Raw genomic sequence first — 9230 nt, forward strand, 5'->3', positions numbered from 1 at the left:
AAGGGAGGCTGGGAAACATAGCCTAACTCTGTGATGAAAAGTTTGTTGACATAAAAGTTATTGTTTGTTTTGATTCATAGAACAACAATGTTTGGCTGAAAAATATTGAGCTTTTGTCAAAGATTTTGTAAATGTTTTACATTTTGAAATAAATTTTACATAAAGAAGTACTTCTTAAACAGCAAGTCAGTATTCGACGATTCCACTGATTTGATGAAACATGGGAAATAACATACGTACATATAGTCACCTATGATACAAATAGAAATACATGTAGATATGGGTACATATAAAAATACTGTTTTTTAAATAAAACTCAAAGTAATTATTTAATATTGAAATCATTCCATAGAAACTTTTAAAATAAAATCTATTTTTTCAGTTTGAGAACATTTAGAAAAAACAGAAGGCTAAATTGTATGTTCGTGATCAATTACTTATGTATATTGCATACAATTTAATGTAACACATTTTAAAATACATTTATGTATTGGTTGTTATAAAAAAGTTTGACCACACTATTACATAAAATATCATAAAGCACATATTATCAACTTAAGTAAAACTGATTGGCTAGGAATTAAACAGTACATTTTAAGACAATAATATCCAGCCAACTAGTAAATTGGTATGTATGATATCCTTGAAAGTTATTTAATATCTACTCGTAGTAGTTTTTTCTAATTCTGTGAAGAAAGTCAATGGTAGCTTGATGGGGATATCATTGAATCTAAAAGTTACTTTGGGCAGTATGGCTGTTTTCAATATATTGATTCTTCCTATCCATGAGCATGGAATGATTTTCTGTTTGTTTGTGTCCTCTCTTATTTCCTTAAGGAGTGGTTTGTAGTTCCCCTTGAAGAGGTCCTTCACATCCCTTTTAAGTTATATTCCTAGGTATTTTATTCTCTTTGTAGCAGTTGTGAATGTGAGTTCACTCATGATTTGGCTGTTGGTTTGTCTGTTATTGGTGTATAGGAATACTTGTGATTTTTGCACATTGATTTTGTATCCCAAGACTTTGCTGAAGTTGACTATCTGCTTAAGGAGATTTTGGGCTGAGATGATGGGGTGTTCTCAATATACAATCATGTCATCTGCAAACAGAGACAATTTGACTTCCTCTCTTCCTATTTGAATACGCTTTATTCCATTCTCTTGCCTGATTGCCCTGGCCAGAACTTCCAATACTATGTTGAATAGGAGTGATAAGAGAGGGCATCCTGTCCTGGGCCAGTTTTCAAAGAGAATTCTTCCAGCTTTCACCCATTCAGCATGATATTGCTGTGGGTTTGTCATAAATAGCTTTTATTATTTTGAGATACATTCCATCAATACTTAGTTTATTAAGGGCTTTTAGCATGAAGCACTGTTACATTTTATCAAAAGCCTTTGCTACATCTATTGAGATAATCATGTGGTTTTTGTCATTGGTTCTGTTTATGTGATGGATTATGTTTATTGATTTGTGTAGGTTGAACTAGCCTTGTATCCCAGGGATAAAGCCAACTTGATTGCGGTGGATAAGCTTTTTGATGTGCTGCTTGATTCAGTTTGCCAGTATTTTACTGAGGCTTTTCACATCGATGTTCATCAGGAATACTGGCCTGAAATTTTCTGTGTTTGTTATGTCTCTGCCAGGTTTTGGAATCAGGATGATGCTGGCCTCATACAGCGAGTTAGGGAGGAGTCCCTCTGTTTCTATTGTTTGAAATGGTTTCAGAAGGAATGGTACAATCTCCTCTTTGTACCTGTGGTAGAATTCACCTGTGAATCCATCTGGTCTGGTGTTTTTTTTTTTTTTTTTGGTTCATAGGCTATTAATTATTGCCTCAATTTCAGAACTTGTCATTGGTCTATTCAGGGATTTTACTTCTTCCTAGTTTAGTTTTGGGAGACTGTGTGTGTCCAAGAATTTATCAATTTCTTCTAGATTTTCTAGTTTATTTGTGTAGAGGAGTTTACAGTATTCTCTGATGGTAGTTTGTATTTCTGTGGAATCAGTGGTGATAGCCAATTTATCACTTTTTACTGTGTCTATTTGATTCTTCTCTCTTTTTTTCCTTATTAGTCTGGACAGCAGTCTATCTATTTTGTTATTCTTTTCAAAAAACAGCTCCTGGGTTCATTGATTTTTTTAAGGGCTTTTCGTGCCTCTGTCTCCTTCAGTTCTGTCCTCATCTTAGTTATTTCTTGTCTTCTACTAGATTTTGAATTTGTTTGCTCTTGTGTCTCTAGTTCTTTTAATTGTGACATTAAGGTGTTGATTTTAGATCTTTCCTGCTTTCACCTATGGGCATTGAGTGCTATAAATTTCCCTCTAAACACTGCTTTAGCTGTGCCCCAGAGATTCTGGTACATTGTGTCTTTGTTCTCATTGGTTTCATAGAACTTATTTATTCTGTCTTAATTTTGTTATTTTTCTGGTAATCATTCAGGAGCTGATTGTTCAGTTTCCATGTACTTGTATGGTTTTGAGTGAGTTTCTTAATTTTGAGTTCTAATTTGATTGCACTGTGGTCTTACAGACTGTTGTGATTTTCATTTTTTGCATTTGCTAAGGAGAGTTTTACATCCAATTATTTAGTCAATTTTAGAATAAGTGTGAGGTGATGCTAAAAGGAATGTATATTCTGTTGATTTGGAGTGGAGAGTTCTATGGATGTCTATTAGGTCCACTCGGCCCACAGCTGAGTTCAAGTTCTGAATATCCTTGTTAATTTTATGTCTCATTGATCTGTCAAATATTGACAGTGGGGTGTTAAAGTCCCCCATTATTATTGTGTGGGAGTCTAAGTCTCTTTGTAGATCTCTAAGAACTTGCTTTATGAATCTGGGTACTCCTGTACTGGGTGCATATATATTTAGGATAGTTAGCTTTTCTTGTTGCATTGAACCCCTTACCATTATGTAATGCCCTTCTTTGTCTTTTTTATCTTCATTGGTTTAAAGTCTGTTTTATCAGAGACTAGGATTGAAACCCCTGCTTTTTTTTTGCTTTCCATTTGCTTGGTAAATATTCCTCCATCCATTTATTTTGAGCCTATGTGCGTCTTTGAACATGAGATGGGTCTCCTGAATACAGCACATCGATGAGTCTTGACTCTTCATCCAATTTACCAGTCTGTGTCTTTTAATTGGGGCATTTACCCCATTAACATTTAAGATTAATATTGCTATGTGTGATTTTGATCTTGTCATTTTGTTGCTAGATGGTTATTTTGGCTGTTAGTTGGTGCAGCTTCTTCATAGTGTCAATGATCTTTAAAATTTGGTATGTTTTTGCAGTGGTTGATACAAGTTTTTCCTTTCCATGTTTAGTGGTTCCTTCAGGAGCTCTTGTAAGTCAGGACTGGTGGTGACAAAATCTCTCAGCATTCACTTCTCTGTAAAGGATTTTATTTCTCCTTTGCTTATGACGCTTAGTTTGGCTGGATATGAAATTCTGGCTTGAAAATTTATTTCTTTAAGAATGTTGAATATTGGCCCCTGTAGGAGTTTGGTTAGGGTGGTAGGAGAAATTATAAGAAGAAATTATAGGGAAAGATGCAAACCTTCTTGGAAGGCCAGGAGGTTTTACAAAAGCTTTGAAAGATAATTTGGCTGAAGGCAGCCAAATTCTCTTATCTGGAGCCTGAGAGCAAAAGGTAAATAACAAGGAAGTGTGTGGCCTTATTCATCCACATGCAAGACTGCCATCTCCAGGAGGGTGACCATGTTAATTACCAACAAGTTGTGTTGACTCAAAGCCTTTGTCATTAAATCTGTACTAAATAAATGCCTGCAGTGCCAGCTTGTCAGGGCTGTAGCTGCTGTGACTCTTTATGGCGCCGTCCTTGGTGTCTGTGAGCAGGTCAGTCCCCTAGCCTCACGGCCAGGCAAAAAACCTGTGTCTGTCTATATTTTATCATTCATTGCTCAGCCAGGGTTTGCTGGTCAGACCTGGCAGCTGGTTCTCCATGTAAGGAACGATGCAACAGATCATGACGGAACCCTCAAAAATGAGGGTGAAGAGGCTGCACAGTCAGTAAGTCAATAAGTCATTGGTGCCTGCTTAGGATTTCAAGTTCGAGGGAATTGTTCAGGCTAGGGTTTCATCGTGGGACAACAGTTATCAGCACAACAGAAGCAGTATATGAAAGTATTGGAACAACTGCTTAAAGATAGTGGAGGCTTTGTTTCACAGGAGTAATTAAGGGACCTAATGCAAACTGTTATTTTCCATAACCCATGGTTCCTGGAAGAAGGTACGCTAGATGTAGAGCTCTGGGAACAAGTGGAGAGAAATCTTAAACATCATGATGCACAAGGGCAACAGGTCCCAGTAACATCTCTAATGTTATGGACCTTAGTTGGGACTGCTCTGTCCCCACTATACACAGATGAGCCTAAAAGGGGGTGGGAGGAGGAATCATCATCTACCTTACTGCCTCCTCCTTCTCCTTCACTCCCGCTGTTACCAGGCAAAAATAACAAAGAGGAAACAGAGGTTTTGCCTGAGCCCCCTCATCCAATAAATTGGAAAAAAGACAAGGGATACACTACAGCTATGGGACCCTGTCTTAGGCAAATGGCATTAGAAGAGGAGCTCTTGGCCTGCCCGGTAATGCAAAATCAACAAGGCAATCAGATATATGAACTCATTTATTTTAATGCTTATAAAGAGATAAGAAAAAGCATTAAAAGAAAATGAAACAGTTAGCCTATTTACGAAAGGAATAATGGAAACCATGGCAGACAACATCCATATGACCCCACGGGACTGGTCAGTGCTAGCTAAAACAATTTTGGAGCCCAGGCAATACCTCCTCTGGAGGGCAGAATATGATGAGTTATGTGAACAACAAGCCAACCATAATCAAGTGGCCGGGCAAGACATAACAGCTGCTGTGCTCCAGGGGAGGGGTCCCCATGCTGATGTACAGCAACAACTAAATTTTGATCCCCAGGTCTATGCACAAGTGTCTTTGTGTGCTCTCAGGGCTTGGAACTGAATTCCTGAAAGTGAAGTTCAATGGGGATCTTTTATAAATGTTCGACAAGGGCCTCAGAAGCCGTTTGTTGAATTTATCAATCAGTTAACCCAGGCAATTAAGAGACAAATTAGTCATGCCTAGGCTGCTGATATCTTATTGTTGCAATTGGCTTATGAAAATGCTAACATCAACTGCCAGCAAGCAATGCAGACAATCAGAAGAAAGGCAGCCACAGTCGGGGAACTTACACGAGCATGTCAACTGATGGGGACTGAAACACACAAAGCCAAAATATTGGCTATGGCATTAAGGCCTCCTAAAGTGAAAAGAAAGAGAAATCCAAATTGTTTTCTATGTGCGGAGCAAGGTCATATGAAGCGGGAATGCCCCAATAATACAGGCTAAGGTAACTCAGGAAAAGAACCCCCTTCTATATGCCCCCAATGTAAAAAGGGGAAACATTGGGCAAATCAATGCAGGTCCAAATTTGATAAAAATGGCAATCCCATAAGTAGTCAGGTGGGAAACTTCATGAGGGGCTGTCCCCAGGCCCCATTCCAAACTGGGGCAATGCCAGTGGCTTTCCTCAGTCAGATAGAAAGCCCACAGTCTTCTCTCTTAGAGCAGCCACCATTGAGAGTGCAGGACTGGACTTACTCTGCCTATGAATTAGTGCTAAAAGAAGGAGAGGACCCTAAAAAGGTTACAACCAAGGTGTGGGGCCTACTGCCGCCGGGAACAGCGAGAACAGTGAGATTAGTTGTAGGGTGGTCAAGCCTATTCAGTAAAGAAATTAATGTGCTCACCGGGGTAATTGATAATGACTATCAAGGTGAGATATTAGTTATGATGAAATGTAAAGGTCTGCATATTCTTCCCCCTGGATCAAAGACAGCTCAGTGACTACTGTTACCATACTGGGTCCCCAATGCCCAGGGAAAGGAAAGGGGAAAGGGAAGTTTTGGAAGCACAGGAGTCATAGGAATATATTGGAATCAACTAATCACTGATCAGAGTCCCATGATCACCTTAAAGATTGGAAATAAGAATTTTACTGGCTTATTGGAATCAGGGGTGGATATTTCAATAATTAGTGATCAAAACTGGGCAGAAACTTGGCCTTGGGTCACTCAGAAACAAAAAATTGTCAGCATCGGGGAAGTGCACACAGCCAAGCAGAGCACGCACCCCCTAACATGTTGTGATTTTCAAGGAAGAAAGGCAGTTATACAGCCTCTAGTTATGTCCATCCCTGTTAATCTCCGGGGATGAGACCTGTTAGTCAAGTTGGGGGTGGGGGGTCACTCTGCAGACCCCTTTGTAATAATGGCCACTGTTATTATCCCTTCCTTACCCTTGATGTGGCTTTCTTAAGATCCAATTTGGGTGGAACAGTGGCCTTTAAAGGGAGAGAAATTACAAAGAGCCCCTGAATTAGTTGAAGAGCAATTGAAAGCCAGCCATATACAACCATCAAACAGCCCTTGGAATTCAGCCGTTTTCATCATTCCCAAAAAGTCTGGTAAATGGAGACTTTTGCATTACTTATGTGCTATCAATGCTAATTTGCAACCTATGGGACCCCTTAAACAGGGGTTCCCTTCCCCCACAGTGATTCCTCAAGAAACGCCTATAGTCATTATTGACTTGAAAGACTGCTTTTATACTATTCCCCTTACAGGACAGAGAAAAAATTGTGTTTGCCATAGCAGCTATCAATAATGAAAGGCCAGCTCACTGATTTCATTGGAAGGTACTTCCTCAAGGAATGCTGAACAGCTCTGCCATGTGTCAGTATCATGTAAATCAGGCTTTGTTCCCCAGTAGAAAAGAATTTTCTAATTGCCATATTATTCATTTTATGGATGATATTTTACTAGCAGCCCCAATAGAGCCAGTACTTTTAAGTGTATATGCCTCTGTTGTAAAGAATACACAGTTAAGAGGTTTAATCATAGCACCTGAAAAAGTACAGATGTCCTCTCCTTGGAAATATCTTGGATACATACTAACTTCCCAGTCAGTAAGACCTCAAAAGGTTGAATTAAATACCAGCAACTTACACACCTTAAATGATTATCAGAAATTGTTGGGTTATATGAATTGACTTCATCCTACCTTGGGCATAACTACTGGTAAGTTACAAAACCTGTTGTCTATCCTAAAGGGCAATGCATCCCTAGACTCTTCCAGGTGTTTAACTCCTGCAGCAAAAAGGGAAATTGATGAAATAGAGCAAGATATTTCTCAGAGGCAACTAGATCTCATAGATCCATTACATTCAGTTCAGTTGTTTGTTTTTCCCACTAAACATTCCCCAACAGGATTAATAGGACAGAAGGCCCCAGGGCTGTGCTTTCTAGAATGTATTTTTTGCTCACATACGGAGACTAAAACTCTATCTCCCTATATCCAGCTAGTTAGTAAAGTCATCTATTCAGGCCACAGATGATGCAATCTATTGCTAGGTTATGACCCTGATGTTATTAGAATTCCTTTGAGTAATAAGCAATTTGAAGCAGTATTGCCCTTATGTCTAAACCTGCAAATAGCACTCTCTTATTACACAGGCCATATAGAACATGCCCTTCCTGCCAACAAACTCCTTCAGTTCTCATCTTGTAATCCTGTGGTTTTGCTTGGAAGTTACTTATGTTTATATAAAAAGAAACTATTAAAAATTTTCTACTGGAGCAACTGCACACGAGGAAGGCCAAGACAAACACAAATCGAGAAATGGAGTCCTCCCAAAGCTGCAGTGTGAAAATAAACAGTTAATTCCACACACATGAATGGGTTTCTTTGCTACAGAAAATCCAAGTGAAATAAGGAATGGACATGTTTGACAAGGTTTCGTTTTAAAAAGGATGAGACCCTATACGCGTTTAGTTTTCTGCTCCATCACATTTTTCTCCTGCATTGTCTGATGTCCATAGTGTTAGGTTGTTTCTAATCAACTTCTATGGTGGGTGCTGTCTTTGCATAAGTGTTCATTAAGTTTATCAAGTTTTGCAATGGCCTCATTAAAAGCCTTTTTATTAAGGATCTCATGGTAAAAGATGGAAAAGCTGAGAGCCAGATCATGGGAGATTGGGTGTGTGGGTTGCGTCTTTTTCTTGCTTCTATCAAATGCTTTTTAGTAAGCTCCTTGGGAATTATCTTTCATTTGTTTCCAATCATTACCATATGCAACTTCAGTAAAGTACAAGAAGTAGTCTCTCTTCAGTTTCAGAAAGAAAACCTTGCTCTTTGGATTAGTTGTATTGGCTGGTAAATGCTTATCCAAAAATTCCAAGACCCTGGTGCAGATGGATCTCAGCTCAGACTTCACTTTCTGCTTATAGTCCTTAATCAGCTGCAACTTCTTGTCAGAGTTGTCAGTTTTCTGCTTGAGATAGTCCTTAATCAGCTGCAAATTTTTGTTGGAGGTGTTGGTTTTCTGCTCAATGCTTCATTCAGATGACCTTCCAGGCAGACCTGTGGCCCCTGACCATGGTCTTGTAGGCCACTGAGAGCAGATTGTACTCCTCTTTGGGCAACTGGGCACCCTGCTTGGCCACGGCTTTCCTGAATGTGGCCATGTTGAAGCGCTCTCAGCCTGCTTGGTCAGCTTAGCCTTCTGAATCAGCCGTAGATCTACTCCATGACACGTGGTGAGCTGTTTGTAGGGCCAGGGCTGTGAATGAAGAGAGTGATGGTGAGTGTCTACCTGGATCGGAGGAGTTCTTCTCAAGAGCTTTAAGTCTGTTGGCCATAAAAGCAGTCTCCATTATCTCTATAATAAAATTCAAATAATTTATGTGGCTCACCAGGCTATACATTAGCTGGCCCCTGCCTGTTTCATAAACTGCTACAAATATTCCTTCACTGTAGTACAGGATCAGACTGTCCCTGGAAAACCATGTAATCTACATCATTGAAATGTTATACTTCTTCCAACTGCCAGTAACGTTCATCCTGCAAATTGTCATATGACTGGCTTATTCTTGCAATAAGCACTGCTGGTCTCATGTCACTTCCTCAGATGTCTTACCAGAGAACACTATCAAAAATACCTACTGTGCCTCCACCAACAACTTTAGTTCTATTTTATTTCATGTTTTATGTTCCTCATACAGTAAAGCACAGCCTATAGTTTTACTATCTATGGGCCCTTTATTTGACAAGGGCCTTGTCTGGTTTGTCATTCCTGTGTTTCACCATTTAACATTAATTCAAAATTATTTATTGAGTTCCTGAGAAAATATAGAGAAT

General features: G+C 39.2%; 1 pseudogene; it reads right to left on the reverse strand.

Annotated features, from left to right (window-relative positions):
- Positions 1 to 7861: 7861 nt before the first annotated feature.
- LOC100446759 (14-3-3 protein theta-like) lies at positions 7862 to 8987 on the reverse strand (annotated as a pseudogene).
- Between the last annotated feature and the right edge of the window lie 243 nt (positions 8988 to 9230).

This window comes from Pongo abelii, chromosome 15 (assembly GCF_028885655.2).
Source record: "Pongo abelii isolate AG06213 chromosome 15, NHGRI_mPonAbe1-v2.0_pri, whole genome shotgun sequence".
In the NCBI taxonomy this organism is placed as follows: Eukaryota; Metazoa; Chordata; class Mammalia; order Primates; family Hominidae; genus Pongo; species Pongo abelii.